The 12,390-nt window shown below is 44.8% G+C and overlaps 1 protein-coding gene across 1 annotated transcript in view; it reads right to left on the reverse strand.

The window, feature by feature from the left end:
- Window positions 1-12,390, reverse strand: part of SORL1 (sortilin related receptor 1) — a 114,931-nt gene that overhangs the window by 87,853 nt on the left and 14,688 nt on the right. The gene's annotated exons all lie outside the window — the stretch shown is intronic.

The raw sequence follows: 12,390 nt of genomic DNA on the forward strand, positions 1-12,390 counted from the left end.
GATGCACAAAAGGAGGGCAGGGGTTCATTACCAGGCAATTTCCCCACAAACTTTCTCGTTTCCCAGGATTAAAAAAGAAAACAGAATAACGCGCCACTTCCCTGCTCTATTATCACTTCACTTCCTCAGGTCTCTGGCTCCTGGCCATCCCTTTCCCACTATTTATTCATCAAGGCATCTGCATCAGGAGACAGGGATTGTCTCCCACGAGGCAACTGCAAACCTGTTTGTTACATCATGTGGAAGGTGATGCTACGAGAAGCCACTCTCGAGACAATGGGCTGCAGTCGACGAGCTCACTTCCCCTGAAGGACCGCGCATTTCCAACCCTGCTTTTGCTAGAAGGCTTCCACTTAACGATTTAATTCCTTTTTCATTAAAAACCCGCAGCTGAGCCACCTACGCTCTTCAGAAGTGGTACTGAGCAGAGCTCAAGTATTAATGCATGTTAAACACTCCAAACATTATGAACGATATCAAAGCCAAAAACCTCTTTTCAAGGAAGAGCTGAGCTGCCGCTCAACGGTTGTGAGAACAAGCCCATAGGGGATGCTCTTGCCTCTCTGGGTTACGTCAAGACAAGCAAACCTCGCTGAGGGTCTTTTGATGCTCGGCCTTGATCTCATCAGAAAGCTTTGCAATCAAGGCGTAATGAGAACTGGAGTTCTGGTTCAAGCGGAGCTTTTGAGTTCCGAGCCTTATGACAAATGAAAAAATGAACACATCACTAGGTCTGGATGGTATCCACCTGAGAGCTCTTTTTTTAAAAAAAAAAAAACCCCACACCTCAAATTAGATATTGCTAATCTTCTCACATAAATACGTAACTTCTCCAAAGATGGGCTGCTGTACCCAAAGTCTGGGAAACGACCAGTGTAACCATATCTCTAAGATCCAGGACAGTAGGAGCCCATACAGTCGTACCCTGGGTTAAAGTTGCTTCAGGTTGAGCGTTTTCGGGTTGCGCTCCGCGGCGACCCGGAAGTAACGGAAGCGTTACTTCTGGGTTTCGCCGCTCGCGCATGCGCAAATGCTCAAAATGACGTCACACGCATGCGTAGAAGCGGCGAATTGCGACCCGCAGACGCAGGTTGCATTCTCTTCAGGATGTGAATGGGGCTCCGGAACGGATCCCGTTCGTATCCAGAGGTACCACTGTACTGTCCCACACAAGTTGATGGGAAGTTTTAAAGATATAATTGCCAAGCGCATCTTATTTCTTTATTTGTAGAGGTATTTCTATCCTATGAAATACCTATGCGCTAGAACATGGGTCAGCAAACTAAGGCCCGGGGGCTGGATCCGGCCCAATTGCCTTATGGATCCGGCCCACGGACGGTCCGGGAATTGCCGAATGGATTGATGTGGGGATTCTGATTGTTCGGGCTGCGCCATTCCCCCCCCCCACACACACACACACCGTGGCGGCGCCTCCTCCCTTCCTCTTCCTGGCTTCTCCCCGCCCTGCCTAGAGGAGGAAGGGGGGCTGGGCTTTGTTGAGCCGTGATTGGCTGAGCACCATTTTAAGCAGCCCCTCTCCAGAGCCAGCCCTTTCATGCCGCTCATCGTCCCTCCGCCGCCGCCGCCGCCACCGCCAGCCCCTGCCACTCACAAGGCACAGGTAAGCAGCCACTGGGGCTCGTCCGGTGCTGTGGAGAAGGGAGGGAAGAGTTGTGGGGGTCTTCAAAATATAGTCCAGCCCCCAACAAGGTCTGAGGGACAGTGGACCGGCCCCCTGCGGAAAACGTTTGCTGACCCCTGCACTAGAAGAATAAGTCTTGCAGAGTTAGAATCAGCATGGCTTCTGCAAAGGGAAGTCTTGCAACCGGAGTGTCAGTAAACATGTAGACTTGGGTGATGCAGTACTGAGAATTTTCAAAATCCTTTTGACGTCACTCACCTGGGGCTCCTGAGTAATCTAGTAAACTAGAATTTTAATTAAACTGTAAACCACCCTGTGATCTTTGGATGAGGGGTGGGATAGAATTATTTTATTATTGTTGTTGTTGTTGTTGTTGTTGTTATCATTATTATCATTATTATTATTATTCTGCATTGTCTAAATAATGTCTTCGTTTTGTCCTGAATCTACTAGGTCTGTTGCCTGGCTCCCCACCACAACAGCTGCCTATATATCCCACTATTTTAGTACATCCACCAAACACACACACATACACACCAAAAAAAACCCACCACCCATGTGCATTGCTGCCTCTTGATCTGACCCATGGCAGGGTTGTTTAAACACAGCAAATGTCAAGACCAATCATTATTTTGCTGCTTCAAGGCCTTGGCCAAGATGTCTCTTGAGGCGTCTTCCAACTCGACGATTCTACACTTCTAATTTATTTATGAAGATGCCTGTCTGCCATTTAAAGAAAGAAAAAGAAAAAATTATGGGCAAGCTCTTATGTTGGATGGGGGGAGAGGGAGAATCTGTGTGCATAGGCTCAGTTGGACTCATTCTGTCTGTTGCTTGTGTCTGTCCCAGATCCTAAACCAGCCGGTCACCCTGCTGTTACATCAGGTCAACACAACCACTCAAGGGAATCCTAACACTCAGATGGAAAAGACATGGTGCGTGTGTGCCTATTAGCCAGAAAGAGTAGCAGAGGAACAAAATTACCAGAAAGGAAGGATTAAAGGAATTTCAAAACCATGTTAATTAGTTAAGGAATATTTGCAGTAATTATATATAGATATATACAGATGATACACACACGTCTCTATTACAGTGCTGAACAAAACAGAAATTCTGAAGTCTTATAGCATGATGCTTTGGCTTCTGAAATATATATAAATACATTTGCTTTGAGAACTCCTCCAGTTGGGAAATGCTGTCAAATTCTAAGAAGCCCACTTCAACAAATAACACAGCAGGGCTCTTCTTTAGGTTCCTGTGAGCTGTGAGACAAAATGCATCTTTCCATGGGAGAGATTTGCAAGCCCCTGTTTTTTATTTACCATTCATTACATTGTGTGCAAGCGCAAGAAGTGTGCCTCCCTGTTTCTTCTTGAACCTGTGCATATGAATTAATGTCTGTACCCGTTACGGTACCTCCCCTACGTAAGAAGGGGAAAGAAACCGAAAGAAATCTTGACAACTCAACCACTTCCCAGCATGGCACACTGTCAACAGTAAGGGAAACTAAGCAAACAGAGGAGCATGTGCTAAAAATAAATCCATCTGGAGTGCAAATATTATCACAGGATTAAAATCTCCCCCATAGCATGATTGCAGGGAAACCAGGTCTGTTTCCCAGAAAGCGTGTATCCTGGCCCCCTTTCAGTGAAGGATGGAAGTAGTACCATATTGGACTATATGGAACTGGCGGAAATGACTGGCAGAATCCGAGACCAGGGAGAAGAGTCGGTGGAAGAAGACTGGAAGAAATTCAAAGATTATCTACAGAAATATTGTAAAATTAATGAATGTTAGAATGATGTTCGATAAAAACTAAGTGGTTCTTAGCTGAAATGTTACAGGGGAAGATGAAAAAAGGGTTTACTATGTAATATGTAAAAATCTAAAAGTACAATATCTTTATGATTAATGATTAGGATATTTAAAAGAGGGGAGGGAACTGCTGAACAAAATATGTGAACTGGAATACAAAAAAGGGAGGCGCGAGGAGGTCGAGGAAACAAGTAAATGAAGGATAAGATATAGAAAGACTAATCTGTTTGTTTAACTGCTTTTATTTTGTATTTTGTATTTTTCCATTTTTATATCTTTTTTTTTATCTGCTTTCCTTTTTCTTTTTTCGCTCATTTTTGTAATATGTTGAAATTTTAATAAATATTTTTTTTTTAAAAAAAGGAAGTAGTACCGTATTGGCCTGAATACAAGCCATACTTATTTCTTTTTTTCCAAATTCTGACTGTGAAAAGTTAATAAGTATGGCTTATATTCGCGACCTTACAAAAATTGGCTTGCCCCTGGGTGTTGCCTGGTTTTGGCTGGGCTGGCTCCCTGAGAGGGAGCCAGAAGGAGGAAAGAAGGTAGGAAGGGAAGAGCGAGAGCGAGAGAGCGAGGTCTGCTAGGAGGAGAAAGAGGAGATCCAGCCGGTGTGCTGGGACTGGCGCTAGCCCAAGATGCTGCCTGGCTTTAGCCCGCTGAGGGGCATGTGAGTCCTGCCAGCAGCAGCCTCTCTCCGCCCATCCCGTCGGGGGGCCATGGTGGTACTGACCCCCTGGAAGCGCTGCTGCCTGCTGCCGCCACCGCTGAATAATAATAATAATAAATTTTATTTATACCCCACCCTCCCCGGCCAGAGCCGGGCTCAGGGTGGCTAACACCAATAAAATTTCAGTAAAAACATAATAAAGAAAAAAAACAATTTAAAATACAGGTTAAAATGCCATTTAAAATGCAGCCTCATTTTAAAAGTCAAAACCGTAAGGGGAGGTGCTGCCTCCTTGGCACCCCTTGGCCCCCACTCCTCCTCAGGTATTGTCTCCCCCCCCCTTTAATTTTAAAGGTGCGGCTTATATTCGGGCCAATACGATAGCTGGGCCTCAATACCAACTTCCCCCAAGGAGGGTAATTGTCTTAGAACACAGACAGGCAACATGGTGACTGTGAACTCCGTGACACTGGACTGCAACTTCTGTTAGCCCCAGCCAGCTTGGCCAGTGGTCAGAGAAGATGGGAGCCCAGCTCAGATCCTGCTCCTGTACTTCCCATAGGCATCTGTTTGGCCATGGTGAGAACAGAATCCTGGACCAGATGGGTCGCTGGCCTCATCCAGCAGGGCTCTTATTACGTTCTTAGAGAGTTTGAATCCAGCATCTGGAAGGTACCACATGGGCTACAGCTGGGAAGAGAGACTGGTTGCTAAACCACTCTGTGAACTGTAGTTCTGTGGTGTCTCCTAACCCCTTTCAGCATTTGAAGAAACTAGAGTTCTCATGATTCTTGGGTTGGGGGGTGCCATAGCTGCTTAGAGCGGTATCATACAGCTGTATATTATACTTCCCATATCACTGGGGGATTGTAAACAGCATAACAGGAAAATTCAATATACTTAGATCTATGGGGTGGGTCTGGAGGCTGCAGCCAGTGCACAATGCTGCAGCAAGGCTGCTTTTGGAGGAAAAACGTCCACCAGCATCCGTGGGATCTCTGCTGGCTGCCAATCTGCTCAAGGCTTTAGTATCAGCTTTTGAGGGAAAGGCCACAGCTCAGTGGCCCAGGTTCAATCCTAATCATCTCCAGGCAACATCCCCTGTCCGAAACCCAGCTGCCAGTCAGTGTAGACAATACCAAGCTCGACAGACCAATGGTTCAACTCAGTAAAAAAGCAGCTTCCTATACAGTGGTACCTCAGGTTACATACGCTTTAGGTTACAGACTCCGCTAACCCAGAAATAGTACCTCAGGTTAAGAACTTTGCTTCAGGATGAGAACAGAAATCGCGCAGCGGCAGCAGGAGGCCCCATTAGCTGAAGTGGTGCTTCAGGTTAAGAACAGTTTCAGGTTAAGAACAGACCTCTGGAACGAATTAAATACTTAACCCAAGGTACCACTGTATTAAGTCCTATACAGCTCAGGACCAAGTTACTTGAGAGACTGCCTCACCCCTTATATGCTAGCAGGCCACAGCTTTCTGCAATGGAGTTTCTCCTTCAAGGTCCTAAAAAATATCAGAAGCCTGCTCCACCATAAATCTCAGCAGACCTAGTAGACCTTCTTGCTCTCTCGTTCTCACTCCTCCCTTCCTTCCTCCCAAGCCACCTTCTCAACAGTGGATTGATCAAATTTGAGAGCCTACCTAGCATTCTGTGCAAATCCGCTCAGCAAAGTGCAGCAAGCAAGGAATATCAAAGGTATTGCAGCCCCGCAGTTCCATTTATCGCCTGTGTAGGAGAGCGGAAGTTTCTGACCACATCCCAGTTGAGTTCAGATGCCAACATTCAAACTTTGCAGAACTCCATTCACATTTCTTTAGAGCTGCTTTATACTAATTGTTCCGCCCATTATATACGAAGGACCTTAATCAGTGACAGGCCCTCATCCCTTAATTAGTGGTTTTATTGCTTTGTTCTCTGTGTTCTTCCGTTCTGTGGCCCGTAGTTATTTCAAAATATAATTCCACATTTCTTAAATATAGTGACTGCTGGTGTTGACGGTTAAAGCCTTAGATTAGGGATAGCTCACCTCTGGCCCTTCAAATGTTGCTCAATGACAGCACCAATCATCCCTGACTATTGGGCTACTGCCAGTAGACAATATTGATCTAGACTAGCCAACGGTCTGACAGTATAACGCAGCCGTATGGGTAACTGCGTCTTGAGAGAAGGGCCCCAGCTCAGGAGTGGGGCATCTGCTTCACATATAGAATGTCTTTCGTTCAAACCACAGCATCTCCGGGCAAGTCTGGGAGAAACCCCTGCCTGAAACCCTGGAGAGCTGCTGCCAGTCAGTGCAGACAATACTAAGTTAGTTGGACCAATGGCCTGGCTCAGCATTATTAATTTTATTTCACTATTATATAATTGCAATTCATTTATCAATAGCCTTCTAAACTTCTGTTTCAATGTGATCCACATATAAGATACTTAAAAACACAAACAACAAATAGATTTAAACAAGACTTAAAACTCTAACAAGTAGAGCCTCGTGGTACAGACTCATTTATCCAGCTGGGGAAATAATGTATTCATTTGTTTCCAAAAAGTGCAGAAACTGTTTGATTGTAATAAAACCTCAAAGCTGTTTTACAAAGCTGTTTACAAAAAGAAAATAATAATAAAGGTATTAGGTTTTTTAAAAAAAAAAATATTTTAAAAACAGCTATTTAAGGCAACTTAAACTGATGCAATACATGCAGTTTGCAGACTTATAGAATAAGAGAACAAGAAGAATGCAAGTTTTAAAAAGACTGGAAAATGTTTACTGAATATACAGGTGAAATTTGTGTTTATTTTAAAATGCTGGTAGCATTAAGGTAAATTCAACAGTGTAAATAAGTTTTGATGGATGAAACAATGGATTACTGAATTGTTTAGTTAGTTCATGTAAAATATGCAGGGATGTACAGTATGGTATGCAAAATGAACCACGGAAGGAGAAGAAGGGAAGTCATTGATTTAAGTTTGTTTAAATGAATATTTTGAAATGTTATTTAGAAAATTTAATAAAAACTATTTTTAAAAAAACTACAGCTATTTAAAACATTCAAAAAATATTTTAAATCAACGATAAGTTAAAGACCATATTAAAACACATTATACATGTCTGGATAGACTTGCCGATACAATGATGTTTTTAGCAGGGGCCAAAAAGAGTAGCGTGAAAGCACCTGCCTGGTGTCAACAGGCAGGGAGTTCCACAGCTTCCCCATCTCTGTCAAAATCAGTCTGGGCTCCAGATACTGGAAGCACCAGAAAGGACTTTTTCAGTTCTGACCCTAACACTGTGTGCCTGCCCTAAAGGGATGATGCACTGTTGCCTTTTGCAAGGCTGGCCAAGACCAACACGTTTCACAAGACATCCAACAACTGATTGATATCTTTGGGGGAATAGCTGGTTGCCATTTTGATGAAGTGCTGTGGGTTTTCTTTCTGCTGCATGGTTTTATATCCCATATCAAATGTTAAGCAATCGCTTGTTACCTTGTGGGTGTTTTAAAACACAGGCCGGAAGGATTCAAATGTTTTCACACATGGAAACAAACAAAAATAAGCTTAGAAGCTGGTCACTTTTCCCTTTCAATTGTATGTACAGGTGAGGATTTTCCTCTCATAGGAACCTCAAGAAGGAGCTGAGCACAAGAGTCCTCTCCCCTCCCACCTTTTCCAGCAAGTGGCGGTCAGAAACATGTGTGACAGAGAAAGCCATCATGCTTAGCCACTGATGTCATGCTTGCAAGATGCTTGCATGACAGTCTGCATCTGTATTAGATTTTTTTAAAGATGTTTTTATGGTTTTAGCATTTGTTTGCCACCCTGGGCCCCTATAAAATGAAGGGCAAGAGATACTTTAATCACAAATAAAGCATAGAATCTTAAGAGTTGGAAGGGACCCAAGGTTCATCTAGTCCAACCCCCTGCAATGCAGGAATCTCAAATAAAGCATCCATGACAGATGGCCATCCAACCTCTGCTTAAAAACCTTCAAGGAAGGAGAGTCCACAACCTCTCGTGGGAATCTGTTCCACTGTCAAACAAGCTTTCACAGTCAGAAAGTTTTTCCGAATGTTTAGTCAGAATCTCCTTTCTTGTAACTTGAAGCCATTGGTTTGAGTCCTACCCTCCAGAGCAGGAGAAAACAAGCATGTTTCTTCTTCCACGTGACAGCACTTAAGATATTTGATGGCTATCATATCTCCTCTCAGTCCCTTCTTTTCCAGGCTAAATACACCCAGCTCCTTCAAGAGCTCCTCAAAAGGCTTACTGTAGTTGCTTTCACTCATGCTAAACCAATCTTTCAAATACACTGGCTTCTCCCCCCCCCCCCACACACACCATGACCAAAACTTTAATTTTCATCCTGTCCTCTGTTCCTATAAATATCTGTAACCCCGAACAAGACAGCTTATTACAAGCCATGTCATATAGTCCATCCAGGGTCATCCATTGCTTCCTTCTCCTTGTATCCATATACCTCTCATCAATGCTGCAAGTCATATGTATCTTCCCATACACATAAAAATGTAAGGCTGTCATCACACAGTCCCCCATTGGAGGTTCTGTAGTGCCACATCACGATCAGTGTGGTTGGCGAGCAGCGCAGGCTGAGGTGGCAGCCCCATGTGCGTGCGTGCATGTCACATATATTTCGACAGTGTGATAGACAGCACTCAGAGGCTTGCAACACAATGACGCCTCAACACCCACCCTGATATTTATACTTAGCTCCCAGAAGATTCAGCCTGCCGGAGGTGTTTTCAAGCATTCATTCAGCTGTTAATTAATCACCTGTTCGTGACTCAGACAATGTGGTTGGACTCAGTTGCCCCAGGAACAGCTTTCCTTAATGGAGCCGCCCTTAAGAAGTAAACAGGAGTTGGAAGCAGGTGTTTTGCTGCTGGTAACGTTAACCCTGCACTGAGCGTAGCATGCAGCAGAAAGATTTGTTCTGCTCAGCCTCTCTCATCTCTGCTTGTAGGAAGCCCCAATACAAAACCAGTTTCTTTCATACAAGAGATATCAACACCGGCACCCCAGCACTTCTCTTCCCAGTTTTATTCCAATTGGGGAGCAGGGGACACACCCAGGCAGATAGGTTTGACACTACAGTGGTACCTCTGGTTAAGAACTTAAATTTGTTCCAGAGGTCTGTTCCTAACCTGAAACTGTTCTTAACTTGAAGTACCACTTTAGCTATTGGGGCCTCCCGCTGCCACGCAATTTGTTCTCATCCTGAAGTAAAGTTCTTAACCTGAGGTACTACTTCTGGGTTAGCGGAGTCTGTAACCTGAAGCGTTTGTAACCCAATGCATTTGTAACCCGAGGTAGCACTGTAATCCCAGATGCTTGGAGCAGACAACAGGCTGTCTTCCTACCATGCCTGCATTTCAGCTATTCCTCTTTGTACAGAGATCCTGGCAAACTGATTTATAATACTCAGCCCTTCTGCAATGCTTCAGAATTGAGAGCATTTCACATAAAACTCTTTCAGCAACCCTTAACCACAATTGTGTAAGGCAGGCCAGTTTTATTCACATTGCCAGTCGATGCTGAGAGAGTTATGTGCGGCTTTGCGAGTTTGCAGCAGAGGCAAGACGCACCAGAGGGATTGCTCAGTCAGTAGAGAACGAGACACTTAATCTCAAGGTCGTGGGTTCGAGCCCTACATTGGGCAAAAGATTCCTGCATTGCAGGGCGTTGGACCAGTTGATCCTCGTGCTCCCTTCCAGTTCTACCATCCTATGATTCTACGATGTGAACTTCAGCATCTAAACCCAAAACACGACCATCTCTTTCAATAATATACATGATGTTCTGTCAAGGGTGGAGAACCTTTTCCCACCGGAGGGCCACATTTGTTTTCATTTATTTGTTGTTACATCTTTATCCCGCCTTTCCTCCATTGTGTCCATGGTTCCCCTTCTCTCCCTTTTTAGCCTCACAACAACCCTGAGAAGCAAGTTATGGTCAGAGGTTGTGATGGGCCCAAAATCACCCCATGAGCTTTGTAGCCCAGTGGGGATTTCAACCCTGGTCTCCCAGGTTTGGAGACTCATTCCAGCCAAGCCAAAGCACTCGAGGGAGGTGCAGACAGAGTCAGTGAAGAGTGCAGGCTACTGAGGGGTACGGCCTGAGAAAGGTCCTAGGGGTTGGATAGAGAAGCCTGGGGAGCCGTGTTTGGCCCTTAGGCCTGAGGTTCCCCCCCTTGCCCACCCACAGTGTATGTGATGAAATGAGGCAAATTGTGTTTTCACAAAGAAGCAGCTTCAGCCGAAACGGTCCGAACAGATTTGAAGATGTGGACACAAGGAGGTTTCAGACCTCCTTCAGGTTTTGAGGAGGGAACTGACACATGTGCCTTTCGCAAAACCACATGTGAATCTGGCGCCGCCGAATCATGCAATAGGACTGAGTAAAGAAACTGGAAGCAGGAGAGAACGACAAGCAGCAGAAGCCACAAGACATCAGCCTTTTTGAACTCGAAAACCACCTTCACAATCCCAAACCCAATAAACTCCTTCACTGGATTTCTTTCTTTTCTTTCTTTCTTGTGATGAGTCAATAAAATCTGGGCTTCCTGGCTTCTCTCCCCCCCCCCCCCCAGACCACAATGCCCAAATTTATGTCTTAATCCCCATCATGTTGAGGAGGCCAGGTTTATTTGAGTCATAAAACTCTGAAAGGCTGACTTGTAAATAGCTATTTTCCCTGTAATGAATCAGGCCTGGCAGAACGAAATGAGGTGGACAGAGCACGAGGCTCCAGAATGAACTGTGCTGCTTCATAGGGCAAGGGGGAAGGATCTGTGAATGTTTGTGCATCAAAAAATGGCCCAGTGTTGGTTTATTTCTTACTGGCAGGAGGTTTTGCTACCTGGGGAAGCAGCTGCAAGCGGTGCAGTCCTTTCACCCATGTTGCGACACTCTTTTATCGTTCCATCTCTGTGGATTTTTTCTATGTACACTGCTTAGAAATGCAAATAATTAAGTGGTGTGTGTGTGTGTGTGTGTGTGTGTGTGTGTGTGTGTATCTGTCTGAAATAAATAAATGCCATCTAGATTAAGGCAGTAACATTACTGAAAGGAAAGGCTATAGTTCAACAATAAAGAACACTCCTCACATGCAAATCCCTCACATCTCTAGGTAAGTCTGAAATAGACTTCTGCAAGAAATCCTGGACAGCCGCTGCCTGTCAGTGTAGACCAGGGTTTCCCAAACTTGGCTCTCTAGCTGCTTTTGAACTACAACTCCCATCATTCTAGCAGGGCCAATGGTCAGGGATGATGGGAACTAGAGTCCAAAAACTGCTGTAGTTTGGGAAACCCTGGAATACTGCCCTAGATAGATCCAATGGTCTGCCTTGGGGTGCATTCAGACATAGGGATAATTGTGTCACTTTTCCAGATTTTAATGCTAGTGCTTCTGTCCCATTTTCTAGCGTTCCTTTCACACTGCGGTACCTGTTGCATTATGGAACTGTGGCCTTTTGTCCAAGAAATAAGCATTTCACAATGAATTTCATTCACATCAGTGGACATGGTGTGATACAACAATGGAAGCCACTGGACAACATCGCTTCTACTCTCCCCCCCCCCCCAATTTCTGCACATGCCTGCTTCTCTTCCCCCATGAAAACAGCAGGGAACATCTATAGGGCAGAATACCCCACCAAATTTCATCACTTTAATAACTGACATTTTCTGGGTTAAGGGGGCTGCAAACTGATTTTTTTTTTTTTTCCTGGAACCTAATAACACAGAAATGAGCACTGAATGTGTGCTTTGTACAGTTAGTTTTCTGCATGTGGGTTTTACGTTGTGAGAAAGCTCAAATATAGCAGTTAGGGAAACGGAATGGAATAAACTGCTCTGTGAATGTAGCCTTGGGTTAAGGCAGTTTTCCGGGCTGTCAGCCCATCTGCACAAGCCACCAGCTTGTTTTGGAATTACCGTCCGTAGCCAGTTCCACCAGACTGGCAGAATAGAATTTAATCCACATGCTGCCCGAAGTCTAAATGCTGGGGGGGGGAAATACGCCGTTGCATAACAAATCCACCCTGGATCTGAACGGCTGAGCTGCAGCTTTCCACTTTTTGTTCTAAGGAGAAGGGGGCGGGGAGGCAGAACAGAAGCATCGCCTGAATGCCATTCCATAAACCAACCTTAGTGAAACTTCACCTGCCAGGTTCCAGCGTGAAAGCAACTATTTCAAGGCAAGAGCTACGTTACACCCCCTCTCCTCTCTCCAGTGAGGCCT

Source organism: Podarcis pityusensis (genome assembly GCF_964106645.2).
Source record: "Podarcis pityusensis genome assembly, chromosome: 15".
Taxonomy (NCBI): Eukaryota; Metazoa; Chordata; class Lepidosauria; order Squamata; family Lacertidae; genus Podarcis; species Podarcis pityusensis.